Source organism: Hemicordylus capensis, chromosome 5 (genome assembly GCF_027244095.1).
Source record: "Hemicordylus capensis ecotype Gifberg chromosome 5, rHemCap1.1.pri, whole genome shotgun sequence".
NCBI lineage: Eukaryota > Metazoa > Chordata > Lepidosauria > Squamata > Cordylidae > Hemicordylus > Hemicordylus capensis.
In genome coordinates this window covers 166,122,086-166,143,785 of record NC_069661.1, presented here as the reverse complement: position 1 = coordinate 166,143,785, position 21,700 = coordinate 166,122,086, and the positions used below count along the sequence as shown (strand labels likewise).

Genomic DNA, 21,700 nt, shown 5'->3' with positions numbered 1-21,700 from the left:
ATTAAAAAGTTGTTTCCCCAAACATATACCACTCCTTAGACAGGCTGTATCCACTTGTAATTATGAATCAGCAATACGCTGCTTAATAACCTGCCAGGCCTGATCATGTCCTAATCTAAGAATTTCCTCATGGGAGAACCCAAATTGAAGAAGTTTATTTTTAAGCAAGGTCTTCCACTTATGATTAAAATCATCAGTCATTACCAAGGGAGCCAGGCCTACATTGGCAAAAACCAGTTTTAACCAAAACTTTATAATACAGGTCCAGACAGAGCAGAAACTGAGGCTTGTTAAGTTTATTGAACAAAGTTACTAAGGTTTATTACTTAACCATTACTAAATCATAAACAGCAGTCCTACTCTGAGTGAAAGATCATCCTAACAGAAAAATAATGATCTCAAGCATCCAGTAAGAAATACCTACTGACCCATCAGTCTACAGAACTGATGACTGACGTGAACATTCTAAACTCTACCCCAAGCCTATACACAGATATACATACAATACATCAATGGCAAGAACAAAGACAATGTTTATGTACACATTAAGCCCAAGAGACATGGCAGATTTTCAACATTTTCCTGTGGCTATCAAACACAGTTGTGTGAATAGATCCTTAGAGTATACAGTTCCTTGCTTTTCAGTCTCCTGCCCCTAATTCTGTTCTCCACTATTATGTGTTTGGTCCCTCTTCCCCTTCTTCTGACCTTCTCTTCCCCTTCTACTGTTTTGCAATTAGGACACTGCTTGAGTTTGCTAAATTTAATCCAATTGATTTATTAGCTCAAATTATCAAACAACATTTGCATAAATAGTGTAACTTAGGATAATGTATTCATCTTGCAGTGAATTTTTAGAACGCTTGTCTGAGCTGTGGAATTTTCATGTTTATTTTGCAATAAATGAAATAGCTGGGTCTAATATTACACAGGAGAGCGGAATTACAGATTTAACACCCATTTACACTTTTGAATCCCTGTTAAATATGTAACAGTGAAAGTGTTAACCCATAAATGACCTCCTGACTCAAATGAATTCTGGAATATGCATATCTGATTACGGTTGATACTATGTATCAGCAATTCAGATGCTAAATCTTTAGCAAAGATTCGGAAGCTAGTGATTCCTGCCTACAATAGGGTTGTGCAAAAATGTTTTGAGCTCAAAACATTTCATCCAGGGAGAGATGATCTATCGATTGGAGTTAGCAGGTAGGCCAGTCCACTGAGGTAGGCCTACATGCCAAGTCCAGAGCGGAGGCCTGGTCTACCCACCTCACATGGAAGGTAGACCAGGCCTCCAACCCAGGCAGCTGCATGAGACGGGTAGACCAAGTTTGCGCTCCAGACTTAGCACCTTGGCCTGCCTCGGAGGACTGGTCTACCTGCTGACCCCAATCAGTAGACCAGCTCTACTGAAAAAAAAGCCCTCCAAAATTACACTCAAAACACGTGAAACATTTTGAGTTTCTTTTGTCAAAACAGATTACTTGGCCGCTGTTTCAACTAAACATTTTGGGCATTTTGCGTTTTGTTCCAAACTCAAAATGAAATGCAAAATCCATTTAATGCATACCCCTAGCCTATGGTGCAGTGATGTAATGTAATCACCCACAGTATGGAGAGCCAGTGTATGTCTTAAAGACATTATCAGGTTTTTTAAAAAAGACCCTGATGATGGTAAGTTTGAACAACTTGCAACTGTCTCCACCTCTCCCCCACCCCCACATATGACTCTAAATGTAAAGGTGAAGTGTGCCGTCAAGTAGATTTTGAATCCTGGTGCCCACAGAGCCCTGTGGTTTTCTTTGGTAGAAGGGTTTACCATTGCTTCCTCTTGCACAATATGAGATGATGCCTTTCAGCATCTTCCTACATCGCTGCTGCCTGATATAGTAGCAGCCACCTTCTGCTTGTTAGTCAAGCATTTCCCCGCTGCGCCACTTAAGGCTAGGCCTCTGCAATTGTATATTTTATTGTTCACTTGTATCTCCAAAACAAAGACCTTGCAATGCTTTAATTCAGAACATTTTAAAATTCATAAAATTTGTCTGTTCCTTTTGTGAACCCAATGAAAGATAAATAGATGAAAGCCAGAAGAATGTAACATTACAGTCTTCAGTGCAAGGAATTAAAAAATGGTATAGAGAAATATTTATGATTGTGATCATTTTGGAACATAATAGGCAGATGAAATTAGTCATCACTAAACCCTTCAAAATTAATGAGATTGGCTGACATTAAGGAAATTACTCAAAGTAGTCCAATTGAAATTAAAAAGCATTGCCTAATATGTCCTTTGATTTCAATGGGACTACTTTGAGTAGTTTTCCTCATCTTGTCAGCCACTTTAATTAGTCATGATTAACTTGCCTCATTATTTTCAGTGATACTTAGTCATGACTAACTGGTCTGGATGCTGCCCAATATCCCCCCCCCCATTCTTTTTAATATATAAAAAACTACCTTGATTTCTGTTGCCTTATGGCATTTAGATATAAGATTATAGTACTGAAATACAGATCTCCAGTCTTCCACTTCATCATTTTCAATTACGACAGAACATTACAAGGCTGACTTGTCTGCCTACGGCATGGTGAAGTGGGAAAAAAATCCACACTGAATATTTATTATATGCAGGAAACATGCAAGAATATCAAGCAATTAGCAATTTCACATGGATATGTTTGTAAAGCTATTATGCCCTGCCTTTTCAAAAGCTGAGCTATTAAGGACTGAATATCTCTGCAGGCCTGTCTTGGAACCACTACCACACATACAAAACACACACTGAATTTTCAGGGGTCTTGACTGAAATATTAGGCATGCCTGAGTTGCAGGATCTGAAGGCCAATTCCCCCAGCCCCCAGATTTTACAAAATTACTGTCTGGAGATGTAGAATGTGCTCTTCCATCAGCATCCAACATTACTCTGATGGCATAAAGACAAAGAAGCAGGTAACAAAGTGTATACAAACTATAGAGAGGAGAAATCATAAGAAATTATTGGAGTACAACACCACAAGCATAACCACTTCCTCATCTTAATGTTGCGTATTTTATTGAATTGATGTTTTATTGATATGTTATGCCTTCCTGAGGAGTTTATCCAAGCCATATTGGTGGGGAATACATACATTGCCAACAGTAAATATATTCAACATGTATTTATCATTAACATGCCCTCGGAAATGCACTCAGAAAATGGAATTGGCACTATTCCTTCTCAAAGAGCTTACAGGCTACACCACTATACTTCAATCACTGTAGCTGGGGATGTTGGAAGTTGTAATCCAACAACACCTTGAGAACTCCTGAATTAGACTGCTAACGAAAAGTCCTATTATACAGAGCTCTTTATCTGACACAATGAAAAGAGAAAGCTACGTCTCCAAGTTTATTTTGGAAAAATTGCCTTTCATTTTGCTCAGCAGAGATCAAAGATCACACTAAGCAGAGTGTATAAGTATAAATTTAAAAAAAAGAGAGAGATTAGGGCCTGGTGCGAGCCCATTTTCCTTAGCAAGGTTTCACTAGATCTTCATGGCCTGAGAACTATTCATGACTGAGAGTTAGATTCAGCTTTGGAAAACCATGTGCTCTAGGTATGCTAGCACTCATAAATGAAAGCCACTGGCTTGTTATTGTAGGCACACAGAGTTGCAGTTCCCCCACCCCTTTGTTTAATGGCATAGGTCCCTGATACAGATTGGGTCCATGGCTGAGGACGGGGGGACAGTAACTAAGGATGTGCACTGAAACGCTTCGGTGCTATCCCAAGGAGAGTGAGGGGTTCCCTTAAGAGGAGGCAGGCAGGTCCTCCCTGCCTGTCCTCCAAGCCCCTGATGCCCCGTGCTGCCCCAACACAGCGCTGTTCATCTGGAAATGAACAGCGCTGATGCCATTTATATGGAAGTTGTAATCCAACAACACTTTGAGAACTCCTGAATTAGACTACTAACGAAAAGTCCTATTATACAGAGCTCTTTATCTGACACAATGAAAAGAGAAGGCTATGTCCCCCCGTGAGGAATGCCAGTGAAGCATCCTGTCGCTGAGGCATGGTGTTTTAAAGGGGAAGGAGGCACAAGCTGCTGCTTGGACAGAGGTATTTCTGGTTGAACAGCGCTGTGGTGGGGCAGCGCGGTGCAGCAGGGGCTTGGAGGATGGGCAGGTAGGACCTGCCCGCCTCCTCTTAAGGGAACCCCTTGCCCTGCAACAAAGCATTTCAGCACCAGGGAGCCAAGTGTTTAGGCACCTCTCTGAAGAGGCACCGAAATGCTTCAGGCTCATCCCTAACAGTAACCCTTCCTTCCATCTCTGTTCAGATCAGAGGCCCCTTTGGCTGCTATTTTAATAGGGAGACTTATTTTACAAGGGGCAGGAGAGCTCTAATTGAAACCAGTGTTTTCCATTGCCTAGCAAAGGTGTCCCCCCACCCTGCTTCTAGCTGCAGATGTGGAGCATATAAGCAAAACAACTTCAAGCACATGACCCTATACACCACTTTTTATAGGTGTATATACCTTTAAAAGTATATACTTTTATATACTTATAAAAAGTATATAAAACCTTTACCTAAACGCCACTTTCATGTTGCGAAACGGAGAGGTTTTCATTTCTGAGTCCTAGCATACCTGGGGCACATGGTTCTCCAAAATTGAATCCAACTCTCAGTCATGATTCATGAATTATTTTCAGGCCATGAAGTTACAGTGAAACTTTGCTAAGGAAAATGGGCTCCCACCAGGCAATAATCTATTCTTTTTGAATTTATACTTACACACTCTGCTAAGTGTGATCTTTGATCTCTGCTGAGCAAAATGAAAAGCAATTGTTCCCAAATGAACTTGGGGATGTGGCAGTTAATAGGACTTTTCATTAGCAGTCTAATAAAGCCAGCAAGGGGTATGAAGTACATATAAATGAGGAAAATAATTTATGCTTCTTCCCTCCCTCTCAACCTTCTCTATCTCTTGCTTACTGGCTTCTTTTCTCTTTCCATTTTCTCTCATCCAAACATGCCTGCTCAAGCCTCTTCTGAATGCTCTCTCAGTTCTTTCCCTCCCCCTCATTTGCACTCTGTCTCTCCTCATCAACAGCAGTCTTGGTTTTTGCATCTCATCTCTCCTCCGGCCATTCAAAACATTGCAGTCAAAATTACCTTATTTGCCTGCCATTCTGATTCATGTGCACTCTCTCTCTCCTCTCCCTTACGTACAACCCTTTCTCCTCATACATTTAACTGATTTTCCCTGCTTCCTGTCCTTGATCTTCATGGATCAAAAGTGTCTTGACTCTTCATCTTCATATTTCCGCCCCCGAACTACTACGCAACAACTCTTTTATCACTCCTCTGTCATAAAAAACCATTATTTCATCTACAGCTTTACATTCAATACCAGTGCTCCAAATAGGGTGAGATGCCATCCCATTTATTTTCAAGTTCACCTCAAATCATTCCATTCCCCCCCACCACAGACGTAATTGAATGAAATGAAATAACCCTGCTTCCTTCATCTCATAAATTCATAGTGTTACACTCCAAATGTCAGATTAGTGAAATGTTCTAGGGTGGCACAATAGAGTTTCTCTTCCTTTGGATGAAAGAGCACTAGAGTCTTCATAATATTTGCTTTATTTACAAATACATAAATAGGCAGTAGCTCCCTCGGAGATCAACTTTTACAACGCCTGCAAGACTGGACACTCAGTTTCAGCCTTCAGATAGAAATTCTGAGCTCAAGGACCCTGCAGGGGTTGCCAACTTTGGGTCTTCCAGATGTTGTTAGACCACAGCTATCATCCCCAACCACAATGGCCAAAGGCCACTTTGGCTGGGGATGTTGGGAGTTGTAGTCCAACAACTTTTGGCAGACTCAAAGTTGGCATTCCCCAAGTTAACAAACTATTAGAAGTGCTGGAATATATAACTTTGTTAGAAGTCATTAATTACAATGGTTGATATTCAAAAACTACTTTAAACTCAGCCAAAGGCTTGGTTTGGAATCATTGACTCCCCCCTCCCCCACCTGCCCCCATGATTTCAATATCACAACCTGTTTCTGGAACTTCCTTAACTTTCAAAAGCAATTTGCCATGTTCCATTAAGGCCAGTTGTTGAAGAAAAAACATGACTAAAGCCCCTTAGGGATCATGGAACTAGCTGCACAAGTATCTTTTTGTTTTATTCCTGGCCATCCCTGATATCCTCCTCTTTTCATTATGTCAGATAAAGAGCTCTGTATAATATGGATACTTTCACATTTTTCAACAGACAAACGTTTTTTCACTAAAGATAATGTCTAACCTATTTTATATTTCTAATACATATTGTAGGGCAAAATGTTACTTTGCACTTCTAGCTGCATCATTTAGGGGCAACTAAAACGGCAGCAAATAGGAAAGCTACAAAGTTTAGCTTCAGCACAAAACCCCAGGGACACAGTGGTTTTTAAAAAAACAAACCTGTGTAGTGGTTCTGATTAAAAGCTCTGCAAGATCACAGAGAATCCCCTGGGACAGCAGAAAATAACAAAGAAAACATTGCCGTAAGAGATAATAAAGGCAGATGAGCCCAGGGTAATGCTGCCAATCTGTTTCTTTCCTATTTTCTTCTAGCTGTTCTTCAAACAATTTGTTCTTGGTGGTAAAGAAAATAGAGGGGAATAATAAGGAACCCAGAATTATGGGGAACTGAGGAAGTAATACTATTGCAATGATTTGTGTGCGTAAACACACATAGTACACACACACACACAAGTCATATTCATGGTCACTACTAGGGATGTGCACAAAACCGGCTTGGCCTGTTTGGTTCAAATTTGAACCAGCTTTGAACCAGGGTGGGAAGGTTCAGTTTTGGTATTGCTTGGAAACCTCCCCCCCTCCGCTTCGGTTTGAATTTGAACAGAATTTGATCCAGTTCTAAAAGGTTCTACATAGAGTATAAAGGGGTCTCGAACTGGCCCATTACTCCCTAAGTAGAGCACCTAGGGGCACAAAACTGGGGTGAGTGGTAGGCACCCAGGGTGCCAACCATCCACTGAACCCCAAAGCAATCATATGATTTTTAATGAATTTGTGAAGATTTCCCTAAGTTTTGCATTTCTCCCATAGGGAATAATAGAGATTTGAGGCAGCCCCATTCACCCCCTTTGGGGGGTGCCAGGGTACCCCAAATGGGTCTTGGGGCATGGTGGGTTGTGCCACAACTCCCCCCAGGAAGCCCCAAGCTGGTGGGGTTCATGGTCCCCCCCCCAAATTTTTTTCATTTATTGTGCTTTAAACATGTCTACCTCTATTAGAGTAGCTTCTCTGGTCTGTATATATCTATTTGTACAGACAGATCTTCATAGGGATTCATTGAGACAACTTATACACAGCAAGTCCAAACAGAAAGTGTATTCTTGGTGGGTGTATGAGTTCTGTACAAGATGCACTAGTGCTGCCAGCAAAGTAAAGGAGATCCAGGTGATGCCGTTGCATGTGTTGCCACGTGCAGGTTGTCCCCAGATGCTTAGCATCCTTGCCCCGACTGACCTGTGCCCTGCAGTGGACACAGTGAACAGTGGTTGGGGTATCTTGAGGGACCTCAAAATGCTGCCAAACATCACTGCTCTGGGTGGCCTCCGACTCCCTGGGTGCTGTCTTGGGCCTCTTGGATGATGGCAGACCTAGGGGCGGGGGCAAGGTCCATAACCCTAATCTGGCTGCACTGCCAGACATCAAGTCCCTGCCCTCCACCACAGAAGAAGCTTCCCTGGCAGGAGAGCCCCCTGCACTGCCAGGCTACACATGGGGTGGCAACATTGGTGGCGCACCACCCAATGGTCCAGGAACTGGCTCGGCGGCAGCAGGCTCTAGATAGGAGAGCCTTCTTGCTACCATCTCACTTGGAACAAAAAATTCACTGATGGGGACCTGTGGGACCCCAGGATGGCCTCTTCTCTGTCCTGCACCCCGGCCTCTTGCACTAGCTTGGGGACCCCTCCCCATTTTGCCTGCCACCCTGCCACATGACACTGAGACATTCCCAAAGACCATGGGGGCTTTTTTTAAAAAAGGAAAAATGTAAAATAAAATAAAATGGAGGGGGGATTTTTAATTTAAAAACAAACACCTATTTGAGGGGACCTTTAAAAAAACTCTATTTAAAGAAAACCCTTTTAAAAATATGCCTACCTAGCCACTCCGCCCACAAAAATGCAATACAATAAAAAACAATGCAATAAAGTACACAAGGGGGGGGCAACTAAAGGGGAACCTGTGAAAACAAGCAACAACCTGTAAAGAAAAAGCACAGAAAATATACCTCCCCACACCCAAACACGAAAGGAGGCCCTATTTAAGGAAAGGGGACAAATGGGGACAACAAAAAGTAATCACTTACCCCCTCATTGTCCTAGAGAACTTCTGCCCCACCATGGGCATAATTGGGGGGGGGGAGCCAGGCCACGTGCCCTAGGTGCCACTGGGGGGTGCCATGCCAGTGCCTGCCCCCCACACACCCCATTGCCCACCTGCCCAGCCCCAGGGTCCCTCAGCCACTTGCCATCCTGCTTGCCTTGCCCTCCAGCCTAGGATCCGCCTGAAAAATGCAGAGCTCTTCTCTCCCCGCCTCTCAGCTGATCGGCAGGTGAGCGGGGCTTACAGAGAGGCCTCTGTGCAGGCCTCCCTGAAGCCTGAACTCAGCAGGCCCCAAGCAAGCCAGGAAGGAGGCAGGCAGAGTTCTCTGCAGCAGAAGACCCTCTGCCCAGACCATCCAGCACAGCTTTTGCCAGATAGAATGGGAATTTCTTTTTATGGTTACCTCCCCCCCCCATATATAGGGATCTGCTTGCCATAGGGCTTTGATATGGGGTGTATGGGGGAGACTGAGAAGCCTCTGAATATTTAATTTAAAACAGATTGGAAAATTTGCTGTCTTTAAAAACAAAAACTATCTAAAAAGCCCTATAAGTAGCTTGTTTCATAGAAGAAAATTACAAAAACTTCTAGAACAATATTATATTTATTTATTTATTCATTCATTCATTCATAAATGTACTTATGTTCAAGTTGTTTTGCAAGCCAGAAGGTCTGAGTGAGAACTGTGAAGTATGTGTTGTGCTTTTGTTTTATTTTGTTTTACTTTTCTTATGTGTGAACTGCTCCCCAATAACTTGCAGGGACTTCAGGGTAAATCTGGCCAACATGTGAATACAGTTCCTCCATTCCAGAGGAGATGTGTGTTAAAGGGCTTTAAAAGCCCCGTGTGAAAAACCTCCTGGAATAAAACTTTACAGAATTTGTTCAGAATTCTGAGAAAACAAACATAGGATCACCCTGCATGGCTGAAAGTCTCCTTTGCTAATCTGCAGCAAGGGGGCCATTTTAATAATTAGTGCTTCTAGTAAAAGTAAAAGTAGCACAAATATATAGTACTCAATGTATATCACTATATATTGTGAAGTGTGAGTGTGTGTATTCAGTAAAATGTATTTCCAGGCAGCATACTTATTTTGAAATATCAGACTTAAATCCTTGGGGATTTGCCTGGATGGGCCCGGACTGGTCCGGAGGCCATTCTAAAGGCCTCCGGACTGGTCCGGACCTGGCCGGTTCAGTTCGGGTGGGGGGGTTCCTTTAAGAGTGGGGGAGGGTTTACTTACCCCTCCCACCACTTTCCCCCCTCCAGCGCACGTATTCTATGTAGTAATTGGGGCGGCAGGATACCTCCCTGCTGCCCCTTCTCCCACTTGAGTGCAAAAGGCTGCACAGAGCCTTTTGCGCACGCGCACGTCGCGCGCTTCACTTCTCCCCGACGTGTGAGCACGTGGCCACACGCACGTCGGGGAGACATGAAGCACGCGACATGCGCGTGCGCAAAAGGCTCCGTGCAGCCTTTTGCACTCAAGTGGGAGAAGGGGCAGCAGGGAGGTATCCTGCTGCCCCAATTACTACATAGAATACTGGAGGGGTAAGTAAACCCTCCCCCACCCTTAAAGGAACCCCCCCACAGTGCCGGACCGCAGCTCTGCAGTTCCGTGCACACCCCTATTGGGGGCCTGGGGTGTGTGGAGACCCTGGACTGAGGGGCTGGGGGCCCATTTTAAAATCTCATCTTGGCCCATTCCAACCTTGCTATTCCCCTGGTGGAATAGATACACATGTATTGATCACTGCACATGGGTTTCTGCACAACACCTGCACAGAAGGAACGTCCATATAGAAAATGTGTCTCTTGTAAATTGACCCTGAATTTTCCATCCATGACTGGGATATCTGAGAGTTAGAGTCAATAATAAAAGAACAGCACACTGCTTATGACAGGAAGGGGCAAATTACAATGATTTCTTAGTCTGGCAGGGGCTGGTTTTGGCCCTGGCAGAACTTGGCTGTCTGCTCCTGTTGCAAATTCCTCTGTCTAGTGTGGCAAACTAATGTATCCTCCTCCCTCCTGGTGTCAAAGTAAGCACTAGTGTGGTGAATGCACATATATCCCATCATGAGGCAACAGTCATCACAAGACAAAGGATGGCAGGAATCATTCACTGGTTTATAGACTCCCTCCGCCCCGCCACCTTCTTCTTCCCCTATTTTGCTAGTGGCTATTTGGGCACGTGATCCTCTAGGACAAATGCATGTTTTTAAAAAAAGAATGAGATGAGACAGAGAAAATGACACTTGGAAGCCTCACATAACTCCTGACTGTTGTTCTAAGTCTTTAACAGAGATGGCTCATGTTTTCAGATTTTGATCAACAACCATGTCTAGATGGGGTACAGTGTTCCTTTTAACAGGGATTTCCAGATATTGTTGACTACAAGTCCCATCATCCCTGTTTGGATAGGGGCACAATTTCAGTGCTTGCCCTAGGTGCTATTTTCCCTAGATACGCCTTTGTGCCCCACACACTGGTCAGGAGAAAAAAGAAGGCATTCCAGACCAGTGGCAGTGCAGGCAGGCAGGCACAGCCGTGGCGGCGGGAGGGTAAAGCAGAATGAAAAGCTTTCCAACTATTTCACCTACCCAAACAAACAAGTAAAAACCCTGATTATATAAATAAAAAGGCTGGTGGGGGTAAAGGCTGTGGGATGGGGAAAGGGGAAGACAGAGGTGCTGGACTCCGCAGCAGGCATTGTGCTAAGCACAGCAAGAAAAGGATTAACAAAGAAAAGGACCTGCTCCAGAAAAAACAAGGAACCCCCTCCCCCCCCAAAAAAACCCCAGAATAAAATAAACTCAGTGGCTGCTGAGCTGAGGAGGACTTTCTCTATCTCAACTCAGCCAACAGATTTAAAAGCAGCAGCCACCACAAAAGCAAAAAAGATTGGTGAAAGTGGAGACTAGGTTAGGGAAATGGGCCAGAGAGACCCCAGGAGAGAGAGAGAGAGAGAGACTCTCACTCACGGTTGGGGGGTGGTTAAAGAAGCAGAACAAACACAAACACAGTCACACCAGGGGGGAAAGGGGTTTAAAGCAGGGGAGAGAATGGGGGGGGGGGCAGAAAAACAGGCAGAAGGGAGGACTGGGAACAAAAATACAGCAGTCTGCCAGGCAGACTCTTACCAGACCAGCAGCAGGCCAGAAGGAAGTCAAGAAAGACTCCAGCCAGGGTGATTTTGCTAGGCCAGAGGCTTGGTTTTAAATAGGATTTGAAACTTCCTCCTCTTGGAGCCCCCGCCTTTGCCCTCCCCCTGGGCCAATAGGGTGCCTGTTCTCAAGGGCTGGCACAATGCAGAGCCTACCAGAGAGCCAGACTCATCTGGCCAATCAGGGAAGCAAGAGCTCAGCCAATGAAATCAAGCAACACAAGTCACACAAAATGGAGGACAACATCTAAAATGGCCTCTAGAACCTTCAAACCTGCTTGAATTGGTTTGAACCGAACAAGGCTCGATTGGCTTGAACTTGGACTGGCATTGCCAAAGCAATGCCCTGTTTGGTCCAAGTTTGAACCTTCAAACCGAACCAGTTTGCACATCCCTAGTCATTACTGGAAATGCCAGTGAAGTCAAAAAAGCTACATTGCAATTTCAGAGTCAGTTCTGAATATTCTCCTCTTCATTTCAGGAGGAAACTGTGGATATTGAGCACTGTTCTTTTTTAGTGAGTAATTGCTTGCATACATGGCAAGGAACAGAGTGCAAAAGCTTGTATACTCTCTTCAGTCTAAAAGGCCTACCAGCCCAGTACACATTTCCTGCCCTATAGCTGTATTGGTTCTGCCAAACCCAGCAGGCACAAGAAACAAAGAGAGGCCTAGCATTGGCATCCAGTCTTCATAAATGTGCCCACGGCCACAGCTGAGGAAGAAACAGCCTACCACTCAAAACATAACAAAACAAATTCAGTGCCACAAGATTTCATTAATGTAGGTGTAGTAGTGTATGAACAGGGCTTACAGTATACAATTAAATATTAAGCATTCAGCGTATGGGAAGAGAGCCAAAAATTCCACCCTTTATTGTTCTGGAGATTGCTTTCTTTTTCCTATTCAGTCTGTATTTGCTTTGTCTCCAAGACAGCCTACTTTTCCAAGGCCTACAAAAAGTTTCTGCATTTCTTTTTAGAGCAAGGACTTAACAGTAGAACTTAACAGACTTAACAGTACGTTTTGCCTTTTTTTCAAGTCATAAATTAAGCATTTCCTGTTCTAAGACCAGTTGATGTATTGACAGGGCCAGCAATCAATTCATCTGGTGGAGCAGCAATGTAAGGAGGTTCCTGTGTGTGATTACGATGACCCAATTCCTGTACTCTTGCTTGAGGGTGAAGAATTCTGTCTGGCCCACTGAGCAACATTGGTCTTTTGCACCAATATATCCCAGTGGTGCAATGGCATAGTGTGGGCCAAGCCTTCAAGTGCACCTTGCTGCCACTGTGCTTATGTGCTGCTGAAATCTAAACGGCTTAGGACTCCTGATCCTATTGAAACAAGCCATGGTCATCAAGGACAAGGCTGCATAGTTACTTGCATTTACGTTCCATTAAGAAGCAGCTTGTACTTTCTGTATCTGTAGTTATTAGGCTACACTTAAATCTTCCCTGAGCTATTATCACTGAATAACATTCCTATGAGTCTCCTTCTCTAATCTTTTTTTATCATTTGTAACCAGAGCTATTGTGGGGGGTGAGGGTGGGAATCATACCTGTAAATAGCTATTTATGAAACATCAATTTAGGGTTTAGAACATGGCATACAAAAACTCACTCACTGAGCCTAGCAAGGTTTCAGCTGCCAGTGATGTGGGGGAAGGCCCTTTTTAAAGACAAGTAGCCTTGAAGAAAAATAGCTTACTTGGCCTTCATATGTTTGTAATGTAGCCAGCACACGCTGTTCTTGGCTGTGAAACTTGATTCCTGTTAACAGATTTGAAACGAGAACACTGCTCCTACTTCTTGTGAGGAGTCCAACTATTCCCAGTCTACACTGGGGTTTGGAATCCTCCATCCGCTGTTGGCTTTAATTGGGAGTCTCAGAAGACCTGGATGTGCCTTGGGTGATTGTGCTGCCTTCCGCCTCCTGCTTCCCATTGACATTGCCAGCTGATGAATGAAAGACACCAGCAGGGAGTATTGTGAGGAAGACTTGAATGACCACTTCAGTAGTGTGTTTGTTAAGATAAATGAGTGTCAGAAGCAAGGTTAAAGACATTAGGGGTTCTGCTCTAAAACCTAGCTTGGAGAACCACCAACACCATCTGTGTATGGGGTTGCCACCTTATTTCCGTATGGCTTTAGCAGCTGCTAGGGGTGTGCATGGAATTGGTTCCGTGCACACCCTGGAGGTGGGAGGGGTCGCTTTAAGGTGTGGGGAAGGTGCCCTTACCTCCCCCTGCTGCACTTCCCCCTCTGGCGCTGCTTCAAAAACCGCTGGTGTGGGGCGGTTGGTGTGGGCCCCTGGTGTGCATCATACACGCATGCACACACACCACTTCCGATTGGTATGCTGACCGGAGTGGCTAGAAGGTATAGTCGCCCCTTGCCAGTAGTTTTGGAAGCAGCACTGGAGGGAGAAGCACAGCAGGGGAGGTAAGGGCACCTTCCCTGCGCCTTAAAGTGACACCCCCCCTCCCCCGCTTTCGATCTGGTTCAAACGCAGGGTTTCCAAACCAATTCGGCATTCTAGGAATAGAACGCTGAATCAGTTCGTGCACATCCCTAGCAGCTGCATGACAGACAGAGGTTCCGTAAATGTTATGTTTCCATGCTGGAAAAGGATACATTTCTTTTATTTATTTATATTAGGCTTATGATAATAGTGTGTATAGTCATGTACTCTGAGTGCTAGTTCACATGTTATGTTTTGACAATAACAAAATCATCACAAGATCATTTTATTTAATCAACTAGTATACCTTGGTTTCAAATACTGAGATAAGAACATCCATAGGGTAGAATTAACCATGATTAATGGGCTTGATCTCACGATCAAAAGCCAGTTGGAGGAGCAACCAGCTGAGATTCACAAGCCATATGCACTCCCAAAAATTCGTTGTGTCAGCAGCAGAAGTCCCGAGAGAAAGACCTGGAAGTGATCACATCTTAGGCATGACCATAGTTGGGCAGCACAGGAAGCAGATATTGGTAATCTTAGATTTGATCTAGAGTGGAAGAGGTCCAATTCCCATGCTGCCCAAATACAATTATGCTTAGCACATGATCATTTACTGGTCCTCCCTCCTGGATTTCTGCTACCCACCTGATCAATTTTCGTGAGTGCACACGACTCTTGAATATTAACTGGCCACTCCTCCAAATGGCTTTTGATCATGAGAACTAGTTATTGGTTTAGAATTGCTTAAATGTGCCCCAGGATTTCAAATGTGTGTATTTATATCCTACCTTCATTCTATTATGGAGCTCAAAGCAATAAACCTGGAATTTCCAGGTGGTTACACAATAGGCTACAGCTGTTCCTATTTACCATTCCCTGTCTTCCCCTGCTAACTGGGCAAAGAGGCACCTTTTACCGTGGTGATTCTCTTTATTTAGCAGGGGGAGAGTAACTGGCCCTATCCACCCCCAGCACAGTACCTCTAGTGACTGTTGCTGGTGTCTATCTTGTGTTTCTTTTTAGAATGTGAGCCCTTTGGGGACAGGGAGCCATCTTATTTATTTATTATTTCTCTGTGTAAACTGCCCTGAGCCATTTTTGGAAGGGCGATATAGAAATCAAATTAATTATTATTTATTAATTATTATTATTATGGAATCTGTCTCTGGTTAATCACTGCCTTTTTTTTTTTTTTTTGTCTCTTGGGATGCCAAATGTTCAGCCCCCCACCCCCAGACAAGTTGCTAGAGTTTTCATTCTTCAAGATTTAGCTCCCTGTCCAGAAATGAAAACTCCAAGTGGATGGGTGGATGCATCATGTATCTAGTGCACTTGCATGTAAATGGCTTCATAACACTAAGGCACTATGCAGTACACAGCATATAGTTGGTGGACACTAATCTTTAGCAATGTGTTGGGACTCTCCCCCGATGCCCAGCAGGGCGGGGCTCTCACTTGACCGAGCGGAAAGAAGGTCAACATCCAGGGTTGCCTGGCCATGGACAAAGCCAATAGTAACCATGCTGGAAGGGAAAGGAGGGGTTAAGAGGGATGTCGGCTGACCCTGTGAACATATATAATGGGCTTGAAGACAGCGATGAGGAGGCCAGTGGAGATGGAGGGTGGCTGCCAGTATGGCCTCCTGGGGAGGAGCAAGGCATTTCCTCTCCCTGGCAGATAGAGGCTTACAACCCAGTCCCCATCCTTCTGAGGCCTGTATGCCCAGAGGTTGTGAGGCTTGTACAGGGGAAACACCACAGGTAAGTGCAGGGCTTGGGCAGTCATCCTTGGTTTGCAAATTAGTTGTTGCAAGTATATATATCCTTATTTTCAGCTGCAAAATATTGGAGGGTATGGACTTGACTCATCTATTTTGATGATCGAGAATAATGTGCCTTTTTGATTGATTGATTGATTGATTGACTGACTAAGTGACGTCAAGTTGATGTCAACTCTTAGCGACCACATAGATAGATTCTCTTCAGGATTATCTGTCTTCAGATAATCTTTGGCTTTTTAGGTCTTTCAGTGGTGCATTCATTGCTGTCATGCATTCATTGCTTCAGTGGTGCATTCATTGAGTCCATCCACCTTGCTGCTGGTCGTCCTCTTCTCTTTTCCTTCAACTTTTTGCTGCATTATGGACTTCTCAAGGGAGCTGGGTCTTCACATAATGTCACAAATGTGTCCAAGGTATGATAGTTTGAGCCTGGTCATTTGTGCCTTGAGTAAGAATTCTGGATTGTGCCTTGCATGCTCTTTATTATCTGCTTTCCATTGCGGCATGCTTGTAGTCAGAACTGTATGCCTTGCCACCAAGGTTGCTGAGTTGCAGCCCACAGCAGAGGCGTAAATAGGGAAAATGCCGCCTAGGGCAAGCACCAAAATCCCCCCCCTCCCCGTCCATGCTCGCCCTGCCCAAACATCTGACATGCATCTTTCAGGAAACTTGCCTTTTACCATAATATTAGCTCAAAAATACAACATTTCAAAAATACAAAGCTGCTATTTAGTAAACAAAAGCAAAGGGTATCAGAATCAAGGATGCACTTAACATAATGTGTAGTTGCTTGGGGACTTCAAGAAGCACAGATGAAGTGCAACAATTCTGGTAATGAAAGAAATCACTTGGACAACAAGCTGTAATGTTTCCCAGCAGGGAAGAAAATAATATAAAAACGAACAAATAAAATCGAACAAATAAAAAATAAACAAATAAATATAGAGAAAAGAAGTCCATTGTGCCTTGCTGTGTCTCGTTTTAAAGTTCATGCTGAGCTAGTTAGAGCAAGCGTGGTGTAGTGGTTAGAGTGCTGGACCAGGACTGGGGAGACCCGAGTTCAAATCGCTATTCAGCCATGATACTTGCTGGGTGACTCTGGGCCAGTCACTTCTCTGTCAGCCTAACCTACTTCACATGGTTGTTGTGAGGAGAAACTCAAGTATGTAGTACACTGCTCTGCGCTCCTTGGAGGAAGAGCAGGATATAAATGTTAAAAAATAAATAGTTAGATTCACTGGCCTGCTGAATATGCATTTATACAGTAGGGCAACAACAACTTCCCTTCGTGTATGTAACCTGCTCTTCCTGGCCCAACAACCCGCTCCTTATCCAAACCCAATTCTGTGGTGACTTGAGGCTTATAGACCAATGGTCTGACTCAGTATATGGCAGCTTCCTATGTTCCTAACTGCAATGAAGTCAGGAATCAGTAAGTATATTTTTAGGTGCAATACCAAACACCTATAGACAAGATCACCTGATGGTGTTGGACTACAACTCCCATCATCCCCAACCAGTGGCATTTGACAGTTTCTGAGGATGATGGGAGTTGTAGTCCAACTCCATCTGGGGACCCAAGTTTGTTACATGTAATATAGATGGAATCCATATAAAACACCAGATGAAGGCTGTACAGTTTCTAGGAGAAATACTGTTTCAATAAACTTTCAAGACTAAACAAAATATGTTTTAATTCCCCTCACTATTGTGCTGCCTTGCGCTTAGGATTCTTATCCTTTCTTTGCTTTCCATATACCTTTTAAGAACCGTGTGGCAGGTAAAAAACTAATCGATGGAACTTTTCCGGCATGAGTATGCAGTGATAGAGAAATCCAACTTGAACTATCTATTGGGAAGTCACAGGAGGAGCCATCCCAAGGCCAAACAATATGAAAAGAACTCCAACTGCTTTCAAGATGTGTGGACTGGGGACGAGAAATCCAACCTAAAACCCCAAAGAGGACTGAGCCCTGATTTGTTTATTTTCACCCCCCACTGGCAGGTATTTATTAAACCTAAATGATTTATTCTGAAGGAAGTGAGTGGCCTGAACATCACTAATACACACGTTTAAAGAAGAACTCAGTTCCCAGGAAACAGCCTCTCCCTCTCAGCGGAGCTCCCAAGATAACAAGGCGTCACGTCATCAGGAGACGAAAAGCGGGCACTCCCCACTCTTAGCCACATGCCTCTCCCTTATTTTCGAAGGCTCCAGGAATCAGCCTCCCGTCCCTTAGCCATAGAAACAAATGCATTCAGGATGGAACAACGCTGCCTGGAGAGAGAAAATAATCCCCCTCTCCACTCCACCCCCACCCCTCTTTTTATTTTATTCCCTCAGGATAAAGCTTGAGAGAGACCAAAGTCAGTGAAATCAGGCAGTTCAACACACACACGGTGGGGGGGGGGGAGGGAGAGAAACTGCAAGGGGAGAGTTTTAAAAGAAACTTCCCTCCCTTTGCTAATGAAATTGCTGCCAGGATAAGCAGCAACTCAGCACTGTGCTGCCTGGTGGTGCCTGCTCTGCTCCGTTCGTCAGAAGGGGAAGGCTCCTTGTGAGCACCCAATTCTCCATGTCTCTCTCTCACTCTCTGAGCCGGGTCTCACGATCCGTGAAACCCAGTTTTGCAGGGTGAGCTGGGAGAGCGGGCTAAGCCAAACCGCCGGACCGGTCCGCACGTCCATAGCCGCAGCTATTCACGATCAGATAGCCCGGGTTTGCAGAGTGCTCGCTCGGCAAACCCAGGCTATGGGGAGGGTTACAGGAGCAGGTTACCCACTCTAGAACCACCAGGCTTGCAGCCGAGCCCTGTGGTTCTCACGATTAGCAAAAATCGGGCTGGGCTCTCTTAGCCCGATTTTTGCTAATCGTGAGAATAGCCCCTCTGTGACTGCCTTGCCTTGCCCACTCAAGGTGGGTTGTTGTTGTTTTTTAAATGGTGGGTTTACAAATAGGCATAGAGAGAGGGAGAGCAGCAGCACAATGTTGGGCTCGTCAGCAGGGTGCGACAGCAGATCTGCACTCCGGCCACGCCCCAAGGATAGGGAAAAGGAAAGGTTCTCCAGTCTCTCTGCCGCCCACTTGCTTTTTTGTGCTTTGATCACCACAAGAGGTTTAGCCCAGCCCTCACTACCTTTAAGGAATCCACATTAAGGGACTTTTGAGTCTGCATAGAGTAAGCCCCATTGAACACAGGGACTTTACTTCTAAGTAAACATGCATAGGACTGAGCTATAAGAGAGGACCTCCCCCCCCTGACTTAAAAAGAAAACCCGCTTCAGAGTAGATGCTGCCTCTTTCCTTTCCTCGTCATTCACTTATTTTCTAATCCATTCTAATTCATTCAAGAGCAGTTTACTTACTTTTTGGGGGGACTTGGGGGAAGGAAGAATCAAGAGAATGCTGGGCAGGCAATGGTGGCTCAAGGACAAAAACAAAAACAGTCAGGAACGAACAATGAAAATGGCAGCACTGCACAGCACACGAAGAGCACGCGCGCCCAGCCGTTGCTGCTAGTTGCTCACTCTCTCCCCTGTCTCAACCCACATGGTCAGGTTGTGGGCATGCGTGCTGGCCCTCCACCCCGTCCAGACTCAGAGTTCTTGCGTGTGTGCTGCTGCTGCGTCTGTGCGAGTGGGGGGTGGGCGCCAGTGCCCAGAGCCGGAGAGAAGATGCCAGCCGTGGGCAGCATCTGTGAGCAGCGGGCCGCCCGGCGGCGCCCAAGGGAGAATTTAAAAAAATAAATAAATTGGATTTTGGGGGTGGTGGGGCCATGGGGGGCATGGAATTGCACCCCCTTCGAGTGGCGCCTAGGGCATGTGCCCTGGCTGCCCCCTTTTGGCTACGCCTTTGGCCCACAGGCATGAGGTTGTGGACCATTTTCATCACTGATGGGTCTATTTCATCAGTGAAACGTAGGGTATGCCACCTGTGATGAGACCTAGACCTGCAGATCATGCCCTGAGACCTAAATATTAGCAACAACATGCAGCTGTTAGTGGCATGTCATTCATGTGAACACAATTATAATAATTCTTATGTTATTTCATTTTATTTGCTTTAGAAACTGCTTTGAAAACATTTTAAAAATGGTGCTGGGGAAAGTTGAAGGAAAGTGAAGAATAGGACAACCAGCAGCAAGGTGGATGGACTCAATTACGACAGCAATGAATGGATCACCGAGAGATCTTAAAGTCCAAGATCATCCTGGAGAGAATCTATCTATGTGGTTGCTAAGAGTCGACACCAACTTGACCGCACTTAATCAATCAATATAATAATATTATTATTATTATTATTATTATTATTATTATTATTATTATTATATTAACAACTAGCTTAATGCATGCAAAGCACCTTCGTGCTAGTAGTTTATTGTTCCCCTCACCCCCTGCCAAAGCCCCCCTCAGCTCAGAGATCTCTCCACCCTCACCTGAGCTGCACTCCTGCTCCTCCTCCTCCATTCCATTGCTTCCATCCCCCTTTCCCTTCGTGATCATTCCTCCATCCCTTTACTGCTCCTCCCTAAACCCTCTTGATCACAGCTACAGTGTTGTGGTGCCTATTGGCCAAGCTACAACCCACTTATCCCCAGAAACCTCCCCACCCTCACCCGAGCCCCGCTCTTGCTTTTCCCCACAGGAGCAGCAGCAGTTGACTGGGCCCTTCCTCATTGCCGCCACACCATGGCTGCTTGTTTGCCTCAGGCCACTGACAGGCCCAAGCCCATCCCTTGCCCACCCGCCTCCCTCTGCCAATGGCCTTGGTAGCCCCAGACAGCAGCAGTGGTTGACTGGGCCCTTCCTTGCTGCCGCCAACACCATGGCTGCTCATTCCCCTCAGGCCGCTGACAGACTCGGGCCTGTCCCTCGTCCTTCCTCCTTTCTCTCTTCCCCTCCCTTCTTTTCCTTTTTTCTCTCTCTCCTCCACTTGCTCTTCCCCTGTCTTTCTTCCCCTCCCTCCCTCCCTCCCTCCTTTCTTTCTTTCTTTCTTTCTTTCTTTCTTTCTTTCTTTCTTTCTTTCTTTCTTTCTTATGACCCGTGGTATTACCTGTTTCTGCCATAATATATTATAAGGAGTTTTTAACAGTAAGAACGATTTGTAATTTTTCAGTACGGAAAAAGCTATATTACTTCAAATTTGCAATTTGATCACAAAGAATTCTTTCCCCACTTTTGATAAAGTGAGATGAGAGAGTTTCAGTGTTAATCTTTCATATTTTAATACAGTGTGTACAACTGAAAAATATGTCTGAGACACAAAGAAATAATAACATTAGGAATGCTGTGATAAAATTTGTTTATTAGATAATGTCAGATCATGTAAAGTGTTATTATTTATGATATTTTTATGAAATTAGTCCCTCTGGAAGATATATTTAAGAGGCAATAAAAGAAAGATCTCTTAATTGTTATTCCTGAACAGCATCAGAATTACATTTGTACCACTGAGACTTCTTTGATGTTAATGTGGCATTTAAAGAAAACTTTATAAGATTATAACTCAGCAGTATTATGTACCAGTAAAGCTGACTAAAATGAATAGAAATATGAAAAGTGATTGCTGGAAATACATGTTGGACCAAGCCAATTTTCTGCATGTTTCGTGGAATTGCTATATTGTAAAGCTATTTTGGATAAAGATTAAAGACAAGATTTGTGAAATTACTGAGAATAAACTATATATATATACAAACTATAAACCATGTTGGCTGCTCCCCCAGCCATGCCCTTATAGGCAGAGAGAGTCCTCATAGTGTGCCTTTCTGGAAGATGATACATTAGGAAAGGAGGAAGAATCAGAGACTGCAGAGAGCAGACTGGTGGTGGCGGCCTGGGCCTGTCTGGCCCATTGGAGGAAGAGAGAGAGAGAA

At 44.4% G+C, this 21,700-nt stretch overlaps 1 protein-coding gene and 1 long non-coding RNA gene across 3 annotated transcripts in view; one reads left to right on the top strand and one right to left on the bottom strand.

The window, feature by feature from the left end:
• LOC128328439 (uncharacterized) overlaps window positions 1–11,633 on the bottom strand; it is a 48,598-nt gene extending 36,965 nt beyond the window's left edge. Inside the window, exon 1 of one of the 2 annotated variants that reach the window (XM_053258437.1) lies at window positions 11,554–11,633. The gene's annotated coding sequence lies outside the window, so the exon portion shown is untranslated. The remainder of the gene's footprint in view (window positions 1–11,553) is intronic. The other variant, XM_053258436.1, reaches the window with a different exon arrangement.
• Window positions 11,634–13,471: 1,838 nt separating this feature from the next.
• On the top strand, window positions 13,472–21,485 carry LOC128328073 (uncharacterized). The gene is made up of 3 exons (XR_008308984.1): window positions 13,472–13,565; window positions 17,592–17,829; window positions 19,892–21,485. It is a non-coding gene; the product is annotated as an uncharacterized LOC128328073 (long non-coding RNA).
• The last annotated feature ends 215 nt before the right edge of the window (window positions 21,486–21,700 follow it).